The sequence below is a fragment of the Ochlerotatus camptorhynchus genome, unplaced genomic scaffold (genome assembly GCF_037179485.1).
Source record: "Ochlerotatus camptorhynchus isolate MF236.1 unplaced genomic scaffold, CSIRO-AGI_Acam_v1.1 ptg000358l, whole genome shotgun sequence".
Lineage (NCBI taxonomy): Eukaryota > Metazoa > Arthropoda > Insecta > Diptera > Culicidae > Ochlerotatus > Ochlerotatus camptorhynchus.
The window spans coordinates 1,632,376-1,644,735 of NW_027040846.1; positions in this window are offsets into that span (position 1 = coordinate 1,632,376).

The following is a 12,360-nucleotide window of genomic DNA, read 5'->3' on the forward strand; positions in this document are numbered from 1 at the left end:
CTTCATTGAAAATTTATGGTGGAAAATTTGCACCATTCTGCATGAAGAGAAGCCTGAAAATTGCACCACAAAGGTGCGTGCATGGTGAAACAAACTTCACTGACAATTTTTGGTGCACCGTTCTGGTGAATGGAGGAGCATGTTCTATTGATAATTTCTGGTGCAAAATTTGCAGCGCTCTGATAAATGAAATGAATAGAACTTTTTGGTGGAAATGTTGCACTGGTCTGGTAAATGAAGGCACAAACTTTATTTGAAATTGAACTAAATTTAAAACTTCTGGTGAAAAATCTGCACCGTTCTGGTGAATGGATGAGCAAGCTTTTTTGAAATTTTTGGTCTTGAATTTGCTGAATAGAGAAACAAATTTTAATAATAATTTCTGATGTAAAATTTGCACCATTCTGATGATTGAAGGGAAGCTGCCTTACTCAAAATTTATGATGAAAAATATGGAAATAGGGGCAAGGTTTGTTTGAAAATGTCTGGTGGAAAATGGAAAATGGAAAATGGAAATCGGCACCAATCAGAAGATTTTAGAAGCAATTTTAATTGAACATTAACGGTTGAAAATTTGCATAGTTCTGGTCAATTCAAATTTTCTGGGACAAGTTTGTATTGAAAATGTCTGATGTATGATTTGCAAAATTCTGCTAAATTGAAAATTCCTGATCTAAAAATTGCACAAATCTGGTAAATGGAGGGGCAAGCTTTATTGAACATTTCTGGTAGAAAAACTAAAACGTTTTGGTGAATGGACGGATAAATTAAACTTTGTTTTCCGAGAAGAACCTAAAGGGTATTGAATTCTGAGGACAGTTCCAAAAGAAAAAAAATCTGGGGATGATTTCATGAAAATTCTGCGAATAATTTCTAGTGAATCCTGCAGATAGCTCCAAGATAAATTCGAAAAGAATACCGAGAGAATCAAATTTTGAATGAAATTCCAAAGGGATTTTGAGAAAAATGTCAAGCGATTTCATTTCAAGCTGATTCTGGTAAGAATTTATGGAGAATACAGAGGAAATTCTTCTGAAACTTTAGGGGAATTTCATTTCCAAGGTGCTGAGAAAAAAAAGTTCTAAAATATTCCGAGAAGAACCTCAAATATATTGAATTCATAGGACAGTTCCAAAATATTTCTGGGGAGGATTCCAAGAAAATTCTACGGATAATTTCTAGTGCATTCTGCAGATAGTTCCAAGATAATTTTGAAAAGAATACCGAGAAAATCAAATTTTGTGTGCAATTCCGAAGGGATTTTAAGCAAAATTTCAAGCTAATTCCGAGGATAATTTCTAGGTCATTTCGGGAAAAAAATCTGAAACTCTAAAGGAATTTGAGTTCCAAGGTCATCTAAGAAAAAATCATGAAGAGTTCTAAGCATAATTCCAGTGGACTTCTGAGAAGAATATTAAAAGAGCTCTTAGGAGAGTTCTAAAAAAATCCGCGAAGAACCTCCAGGATATTGAATTCTGAGGACAGTTCCAAAGGATTTCTGGGGAGTATTTCAAGAAAACTCTGCGAATAATTTGTAGTGAATCCTGCAAATAGTTCCAACATAATTCCGAAAAGAATACCGAGAAAATTAAATTTTGAGTGAAATTCTAAAGGGGTTTCAAAGGGGTGAAATTCTAAAGGAAAATTTCAAGAGATTACCGATCATTTCTAGCTCATTCCGAGAATAATCTCTGGATAATGAACATGAGCATGAGCATAATTGACCGCCCACGGTTGCTACTCTGTTATTGCCAGACCAACTGTAATTACACAGAGAACCAATAGACGATGCTTGGAACTAGCAATCATCCTCAATGTGTAAAAACTGGTGATCTCAAACTAGGCAATACCAGCGCCGGCTGCGCCCGAACACAGGTCAAGAAAGGAAAGGGTAGGAATGTGTTGACGTGACACTCGCTTTGATGGAAGCCAAGAACACCTCTGCACTTCCACGAGGAATCACTGGGATATTGGGTAATAGGGTTGGGTTTGCAGCAGGATTCGTTTTGGTAAACGATAAGCTGAATTGATGTCCTAACAATCATATAACGCGAAGGAGCTTGGGATTGAACCCACGGTCTTCTGCTCAGTAAGCAAAAATGTTTGCCACTAGGCAGACGAGCTCCTTTTTAATCATCGAGTTGCTGTTATTAACATGTAGTCATGTTAACAAATAAAACGATTGACGAATCTTGAATGTGTATGGGCTTGAGATTAGACTCATGATGTTCTGCTCATGGTTCAGGTAATCATAACAAGCTATGACCGACGTGACGATTGTTTAAGACCTGGTTGAACAAGCTATTCAAATGAAATTACGTTCTCGAATTTTACTTGGCATGTAATGAACAACAGAAATTCGTGATAATTCATATTTTCAGCGGTTGGTGGTTAATTTTAAATATACTAACGGTACTGCCTACGACTACGACGGCGATTACGAAAGCGACTACGACGGCGCCTACGACAACGACAACACCGAATTTGTAACTTACCATTTGTCTAGGATAAACACCTTTGCCCGGCACCTCCACTGGTTCTTCATGTCCGCTATCTGTCACTGTTTGCAAAATATCTAATAGCAATTACCTTCCAATACCAATACTTCCTGTATTACCATGGTCATCTGGGAGGAGGTCCGCATCTAGTGCTTTCCCCAGGAACCGTTCACGGCCACCAGCTACTGCCTGTCCAGTCTTAGGCGTATCCAGCGAGGCATCCTTCAGATTACTTACAATCTCCGACACTCAATGCAAATCGCAGGCACCCTTACGCTAGTTACAAAAAAAACACACCCGTGCAAAGAAACGGATCAAATAAACGCCACTCTTGCGAAAGCACACCCGTCGTCGTCGAACGGCAAAAAAAAGGAATCGGTGGGCAATTTTGTGATATGGATTTCCAAAATCAACCGGGAATGCACGAATTTCACAACACCCAACTACGAAACACGTTCAGAAGCACTTTCGTTCGAAAACACTTAATTTTTTTTCAAAAATAGTTGCGAGTGAACCAACATCATCACCGCGTAAAGAAACTAAAATTAAAATTATCGCTCGCGATGCCACAAATTTCTGGACCGGGAGAAAAAATCAAACAACGCAGATAGCGTTAAATCTTCTGTTCCGAGAATAATCTCTGGATAATACTGAAGAAATTCTTCTGAAACTCCAAGGGAATTTTAGTACCAAGGTGTTCTGAGTAAAAGTCAAGAAGAGTTCTAAAAATAATTCCATAGGACTTCTGAGAAGAATTTCAAAAATGCTCATAGAGTTCTAAACATTTCGAAAAGAACCTCAAAGAATTCTGAGGACGGACTTTTTCGCAACTGTACAAAGTCTAAAGACAGCTTTTGGATTCCCTAATTGAAAAGTGGGTATTAGTTTGCCATTGAACTTTGATTTATTGTTGTGTTACTAAAAATTCGTCTAAGAATCTTCTCTGAAAATTTAAAGTCATTTGTTACCGTGGTTAAAAAGTTACAGCTGTTTATGTGCGTTGCAATACATTCGGGTTTGTCCTTTATATTATCTTTAAAACATGTTGAATGTTCGGCGTTATTTTCTGTCACCCCAACTGGCGGTACTTTGGGACAGGGTTGACATGCTCAATCCTTCGCACAAGTCGTCATTCCGTTAACAATCATGTACTCGCTTGTCACAATTTGTGTTTGGTGCACGTTTGTTCCAGTCGTTACATATTTGTTAAACCTCTTCAATGATCGTATTAACCTTGGTAGATCACCTTTTCGTGGCACGTTACGGGATGTAAGCTCTACCACCGATTCCTAGTCCTGACTACTTCAAGCTAGGGGAACAGGATTTTTTAGTAATCCAAGAATCACATCTTAGTCCTTTTTACTTTTTATGCCTTGTTGATAGTCACAAGACTCGGCTTTGTCTACCGAGGATGATCTTGACACAACGAAAAAAAATGAGTTAGTTGTCTTCATCTATGTGATTCCTAATCTTCTATTCGTTGTTCCCTAGTTTGAAGTGGTTAAGACTAGGGTTATGATGCATGGTCATTAGCGGTGTCATACCTTAACTTTGTTGCTAAGGAATCCAATTTTGACTGACAAAGGGGCGCGCCTTTGGAGGGTGTTTCAACTCTCCGAATGATATAAATAGCGGGACCTTTCAATTAGAGTCGGATCCTTGCGATAAATGCAAGAGTGGCAACTGTAAAAAAATCGAGTACTTCATCATTTCTCAATAGTGGAGTAATACGACATGCACTAAACTAAGGACACGGGATATACTACAATAGATCAATTTACTGGTCACAGTAGTGTTAGGTCCCGAACAGAGGAAAAAAAAATGTATTATCATAGCACCCATACTGTCCAAAACCTTTAGCTGACGATCTAAATTGCATCCTACCTAAACTGCACGTTTATCAAGCAACGACCTACAATGGCGACCAGCGAATCTAAATTGCGCAGTTGCATTTGCGGCAGACGCCCAATTTGAAGTGTTGTGAAGATCATTCTTGGAAACGTAGATGTAAATCGTGTTCACTAGACAAGTCTTTTCTTTGCCAGATATCATGTTAAACTTCACTATGGAAATGAATTGTTCGAGCCTGTTGCTGATTTGAGGTTAGTCTGCCTCGTTTGACTGTCGTTATTTCTCATACGTTTAGCCAAAAGTATAGAGTTTATGTAAAATATCAAGTTATCAAGATGCCGTATACATGATAATGTTTGCACCATCATAAGTGAATGGGGAGGTGTGCATCGGAATTCTTAGTAAGTATATCGTTCCGTGGATTACTGAGCAATATGGACCGGACCCGAATGTGGTCTTTCAGCAAGACGGGAAACCATGCCACTCCTCGAACCGCACGCAGAATTGGCTGAAGGAACATCTACCATCCTGGCCGAATACTATGTGGCCATCCAGCCCCGATGTGGCGCGTAATGAAGGCAAGCCTACGACAAACATTGATCCTGGAGAGATATGGATCTGGAGTATAAAACATTAATCTGAGAATAATCCGATATTAATAGACGGCATATAATTTCCTCAACAGTCTGTCTTGAACAGGCTCTCTTAATTCAAAATATTTGTTTTTGGTTTAAGTCCTGAACTGATATGCCCCAAAACGGTATTGAATCAGCACCAACAACAATATTTATCTACACAAACATAAGCATCACCCTACAATTGCCCGACTCCAAGCACCAAACAAGCCAATACTAATCCTATGCTTGTTAATGTTCGTTCATCAACATCCTCCACCGAGCAGAGATAAATCATTTCACAGCAGGTAAAAACAACAAGCTTAGGATTTCAACATGCTGTACAGAAAAAAAATGACTCCAATCAACCTCTTGCTGGCAATCGCAGTACGGTTCACCACTTGCCATCAATCTCCGGAGCAGTATTTTTTATCACAATCGATAAATCATATGGTAATGTCCGCATGCTAAGCGGGCAAGGCGGGCTCGATTATTTTTGCAATCCATATCAACAAACGAAATTGACCGAGTGTTGAAATTTTTATGACATTTCTCCCCAGAAAAAAAACCTTTCGATCGTCTTTATTTGCTTTCGGTCGTGTTGCGCTCGGCGGCCTTCATCAACGTTTACGATGCCAATTTGAAGTAATTTGAATAAGTACCATATTATTATCCGGAACGACTCGGACCCTTTGGTTGATTGGACACTGTTCTGAAGGAGGAAGATGAAGATGATGAAGAGGAAACCGTCACAGACTGATCAATTCTCCTGACCATACAGAAATAGCAGGGGCTGTGGGCTTTGGCATAGCCGTAATTTATTCAACGTTTTGATTAATTTAATACCGCCATCGGGCTAGATTTCCGCCAGTGTGTGTTTGTTTTCTTAGGAAGGGAATCGGTTTCGGTGAGTCCAAGGGAAAATCGTCAATTTGAGTGATGGCCCACAAAGTCGGATGACAGGCCCAACAATCGCAATTTGACTTAATCATATCCAAGCACACCGTCGTCGGTCGTCCCCGTATGAATTTGTCCATCCATGAGGGATGACCAATTTGGAAAATTGAAACGGCGACCGACATTTGACCATCATCGTGTGTGCTTATTTTGCTCTTTTTTTCCCTCCCGCTTCTAATGCGAGTGTGGAGCAAAAGCACGCTTTCAAAACTATATTTATGATTATGGTGTTTCACCTTTGTCTCCACAGGCGATATGTTATGCTCGCTTGTGGTCACATATGGGCATGCATGCATTCATGAACCGAGCGGTCTCTGTGGACTTTGCATTTATGTGTGGACAGAGGCAATGATATGTGAACGTGATCGCCAGAACAATAAATCTAAATAAAATTAACATAAAATCATCATATTGATAATTAATAACGCGTGGCACGTACGTAGCTTAGGTTTGGAACTAGTTTTTTTTTTATCCAGGGTTGGCAGCCGTTTTGCTGAAGCACCTGGAACTGCCTTTAATCCGATGAAATGTTATGGAAAGTTTCAATTTACAAAGTTAATGATTGTTGATTCGGACCAAGCAATTTTTTTTTTTGAGGATCTTGGGTATTTTATCATTACCAAACACTCAGAAAAATTAAACGATAGGATCACTTGATACACGTCGCCATGGCTATTTCGATCAAAAAGTGTTGAATACTCAATAGGAAGTTTATTTATTGCACACAGGAAAAATAGCGAAAAAATTATCCCGATTTGGTTTTGATAAAACCTCGAACTTTTCTTCGAATACCACTCATCATATTTTGGACACTCTGTTGGCTAATCTAAGCGGCCGTTTTGTTCCACCATATCTTCATCTCTGTCGCATCCCGAGTCACCTTTTCACTATTCTTCAAATTCTGTTTGACAATAGCCAAATATTTCTCAATTGGGCGGAATTGAGGACAGTTGGGTGGATTGATGTCCTTTACGAAGAAATCTACCCCGTTGTCTCAATATCACTGTAGAACTTCTCCGCTAACGGCGTCGGTGGTGTAGTGGTAAGCGTGATTACCTCTCACCCTAGCAGGCCTGGGTTCAATCCCAGTCGGCGCCGCCGGGATGTTCTGAGGCATAACATCTCTGATCACGCCTTCCTTCGGATGGGAAGTAAAGCCGTTGGTCCCCGGTTCATGAGTTGATGGGTCGATAGGTAGGGTCCATGTGTGGGAGCTGCCTTCCTGGCACGTCGGTAGCATTGGTGCTCAGCACGGAAAACAAGATCGACGGAAAAAACAAACCAAAGGAAAAAAAAAAACTTCTCCGTTATGGTGGCAGCTTGCCAAATCAGGCCAAAACTTGCAGGCACTCCTGCTTCTACATTTTTGAACCCATAGTCTTGTTTGTCACGAAAACCTGGGTTATTTGTCCGCAGCTGCAAATACCTTGCCAGATCTAAAAACTTTCTTGCAATTTCATCGGCAAAAACGAATTTGAACTTGCAAAGAACATCACCTCGACCAGTGGCTTTAAAGAACTTTTGTATGAGAAGCTGCCCATAATCCATCTTCACGTACGTTTCGTCGTTCATGAGGATACATCCTTCGTACTTTGTAAGAACCTCATTGTACAACTTCCGGGCACATCTGTTGGTCACTAGATTCTGGTTCAGTGTCCTGTTTGGTTGCTTACTGGCCCGAAAAGATAGAAATCCTTCGTTGCTGACGAATTTCTTGGCATTTCAACAGTCCTGGGCTTTCCCTTTTATTGTCAACACCTTCAAATGTAGCTTCAGATCCTCACATCCACTCGATTCCCGAGCAAAGTCGGTCAACAAAATTAATTCAAATCGATATTAAAATTTGCAGTTCCTATCATAATGAAAACTAATTTTAATTTTAATTGTCCTGACAAAAGTCTGATATCATATTATGCTTTCATTACGCAGTTGAAACTTTTTAAATGAAAGCAACTTATGATAGAGCTCTGCTGTTAATGTCTTGTTTATGATTTAATTTATGTTCATCTGTCGTTGATTGTAGTTTATTTGTTTTGTTTAGCACATTTTAGGTTATTCGTGACTTTCCTGTGGTGGGATTTGAGCTCAACCCGAGCAGAGAATAAAAACAAAATGAAAACTAATTTGGATATATTGATATAAGCGATCGTGATAACATATTTTGCCTACCGCGTGGTCGAGTTAACAGTAATCATAACAAAAATGAGATCTAAATGGTACATAAACGATATCAAAAAGATAACAAATCATGTTTTCTTGATAACAAATCCATGTATGCGTTTTGATATCAGTAATTTCGTTAATTGTAAACAAAATAATTAATCAATATGTTATTATAACTATGGTAGGAAAACAGAAAATAAAAAAAAACTAAATTAGTTATTATTTTGATATCATGATATCAAATTTAGTAATCTGAATGTTTTGAAATCTATTGGTTGATATCAAGATTCAAAATCAAAAAATGTTATCAATAAGTTTTCATTTATTCAAAATTAAAACAAACCTATATTTCAAACAGTTCTATCGATATCTATCTTATATCGATTAGTAAATTGAATTCGCAGGTAGATTAAGATCAATAAATGTAGCAAAATATAACTGTACAAATCATAATTCAAGCTAAGCATTGCATTAGGTCCTAAGTAACATTGGCAGATTCTCTTCGTCGACTTTCTCTTTATATCTCTACGGCCATGTAAAGACATTCCCAGGTATTTTCAGCACACAGATCTGTAAACGAAGCTTTTATCTTGCATCTAATAAGACAACCACAACAAGAAACGGTTTTGTACTCAAGTTATTAACGAAAGAGAATGTCGACGAAGAGAATCGATCAATGTTACTTAGGACCTAATGCAATGTTCAGCTTGAATTGTCTTTGTGATGTTCTTAAAAAAAAAAATTAGGAAGCATGCTTATTGACTCGTAAGAAAAAAACAAAATGTAGATTTCAGTGATAGATGTGGAAGCTCATTTAAAAAAATATCAAATTTTGTTTTTAATTGTATTTTTTAGAAATATAAAAAAAAAAAATATCAAAATATAAACTCAACTGAAATTAAAAAATAGTATGTCGAAATATGTTAGTAATATGATTTCAAAAACATAATTTGATATCATTGTGATATTATTTTGATATCCGACTTTGCTCGGGTAACCATTTATTGATTGTTTATTAATTTATTTGATAAGGCTCAACCGAATTAACTTTACAGAGCCGAGGATTCTTGGTCACTATACAATACATCTTAAAACTATAGTCAAAAGGTACAACACAATAAACACTTTATCTTCCGCTATCCAAAAAGCCTCCTCCATCAGAACTGGAGCCGCTTCCAGTAGTTTCATTGCATGGCAAATTGTTGTACGCCAACGAGGGTCAGAGCGCGTCCATTGCAGCAATGGACGCAAAACGTGGTCAGCACTCACACACTCATCACGAAACGGTTGCTTTCCAAAGTCGACGACGCATCGACCGAAAGAACTGCTGATGAAGAACAATGAGGAGGACCACACAATGGTTGCTGCCGAGAAAACAGACGATCGCGTAGCACACATCGAGAGTGGTCTGGTTTTGTCGACAGCCGAGTGAACACTGGGTAACCATGTATGCCAGTTATGTTTCAGTTAAACATAATCAGTAATCAAATTGATTTAATTGAAAGCAAGATTAGCTTTCCGTTTGATTCATGAGTGTAAAATTTTGCTTTAATGTTTGCTGTGTTATTCGTTAAGTCAACCAAAATGAGATCAAATTGAGTATTCAGTAAATTAATCTCTAGCTTTGCTCGAGTAGTATGCAGCTCACGGAAACGTTTGAGAACACGGCACGCTTGATTCAGCCAATTTCCACGACTTCACGATTTTTGAACCTGACCACGTTGGATTTTCCAAGTGGGTGTCCAAAATTAATTTTTGGTTCGCGGCTTCCATCAAGTATAACTTCATTTAAATGACGGAATGCTTCGGAATGTTTAGAAAAAATAGGGCACATGCTTAATCCAGTTACATTATTGACTGCTTTAGAGAACGTTATTTATTTTTAATATCTAGTGTAATAAGAGCTTAAGTGGGTATTCCCGATCTTTTTTTTTCAAAAAATCAAATTTTTTTTTCACGTTTTTTTGTACTTTAGACTATATACTTTCATCCCCCCAAGCCGTTTTCCGATCAGCGAATTCGGTGTTCAGGCATAGCTGACTAATGGTAAGAACCCCCAAATGGTTTTAACTAAAGTCAAAACTTTAAACGCGTTTTTCTCGAAACCACATTTTTTTTACCGGGCGAAGATTTTTCTCAGAAACTATAAGAGATATTGACTTGAATCTTTGCGCATTTTGTTCCTTATTAAATTCTTTGGAGCTTCTCCCACTTTCAGCCAAAAATATTAACATTTAAAATTGTTTCAAGCACCTTAAAGCTGCAAAAAAGCGGGCTTAAAATCGCCTGTTTTTTCATATGGCCGCCATTTTGTTAATTTGCAAGATTTGTTGCTGCCAACGGGAGAAGCTCCAGAGAATCTTATGCAGATTATTAATTTCATCACGAAATCTGTTTCAGATGAAGCCGTTCCAGAGAAAGTCTTCGCCCGTCCAGGCGTTTGCGGCGAACAGGGGTCTGTTTGCCGCCATTTTGTGACGTCAATAATGTCTTTTTTTATGTCGAAAAAAAATTATTTGTAAACTTCAATGTTCAATAAACAAGAATCCTAAAGAATAAGGCGCATTACTATTCATTTTCCTTGAAAAAAAATTAATTGAAAAACAGGCCGAAAAAAGGCAAAAGATTGGGAATAGCCCCTTAAGGAATCGCCACGTCGGTCATAGCTTGTAAAGAGCAAGTCGAAACATTGAAAGTCGCGTGAAAGTGGAACTTAATGAAGTGATTTTTCGTAGCTTTTAGTTTTCGGATTTGAAAGATCGTCGGTTGTAGTGGCTTACGTACTGAGAAGAGATACGCGGTCCCAGGTCCTTTCATATTTATGGTCAAATCGCTTGTTTATCGTGTATTTTGCGAAGCTTTTCGTTGTCGTCGGTGCTGGGTTAGAATGGATACAACAACTCGAGTAACGGTATGATGTGATATGAGGGGATCGGTGGCCTAAGAGCGGCTATTTTTGCTTACTGAACAGCACATCATGAGTCTCAGGCCCATCCACATTCAAGATTTGTCAGATTTGTATTGCCTAGTTTGAGATCACCAGTTTTTTCACATTGAGGATGAATACAGTCCCAAGCATCGTCTATTCATCTATTAATCTCTCCTCATCTATCGTATAAAAATTACCACTTTAGTCTGTTATGTGAAATTAGCATCTTCAACTATGTAAATCGTTGAGTTCACGCAGAAGTAATACTAAACATATAGTCAAATTACATAACTCTGGATGGGAGCATACCATCAATTACAGTCATTGGTGGAAAATTACAGTAGCAGCACCTACCCTACCCGTGTCCCTCAAGATCGTCAAGTCGACGATGACAGGAGCACATACCTTGGTAGAGGTAACAATAGCTGCAATTTCTAAACCTACGGCTGGATGCCTTCCTTCAGATAACAACTTAAGTGCGATAAAAATCGATAGAACTGTTTCAAACACATTGTCGGTACTTGACAGTGTCGATGATCATCTCTTTTTGCCAGTGGTGGCGGAGGGGAATACCCCTCACCATCCCTCTCCAACGGAGGAGTTTAGTAAAGAGAGCCGATCAAACCGATTTGTACCTTCCTAAAGTTGTTCTTGCTCGCTTTCTACTCTCTATATGTCATTTTCACACTGCCGTACTCTAACGGAACTATCAATTCTATACTTTCATCTCCTCATCTATCGTATAAAAATTACTACTTTAGTCTGGTATTGGAAATAAGCATGTTCGATTATCGTCTATTGGTTCTCTGTGTAATTAAAGCTGATCAGAAAATAACAGAGTAGCAATCCTGGGCGGTCAATCGTGGTCATGAACATACTCATGCTCTAGTGGCTTTGTAGATGTTAAAAAGCGAACGTAGAAATGTTTGGATCAAAATTTAGATTTGGAAACCTTCGTTATTTTTTGACTTCGTAAAAGTGGCGAACATGGACAAGTTGGGAAACGTCAACGAAGTTTGCTTTTATTTTAGGAACCTCTATTGAAATTCCGCGAACTTCTTCTGGTTTCAGCACTTCTTAAAACAATTAATTTAGATTAGTTTAGCAAAGAATTCCCATTTTGACGTAGGACTACGTCTTTTGGTTACATATTAAAAAAACCAAAATGGACCGCATTACGATAAGTGGTCAGGTTTTGACCGCATATAACTCTGTCAATAGCGGATGGATTTTATTTCGAAACAAGCCAATCGATTAGAAATTAAGCTACAAATCTGCTAAATTAAACGCTTTATTAATTTTCAATAGGTCACTACTGAAAATTACACAAATGTACAACTGTTGCAAT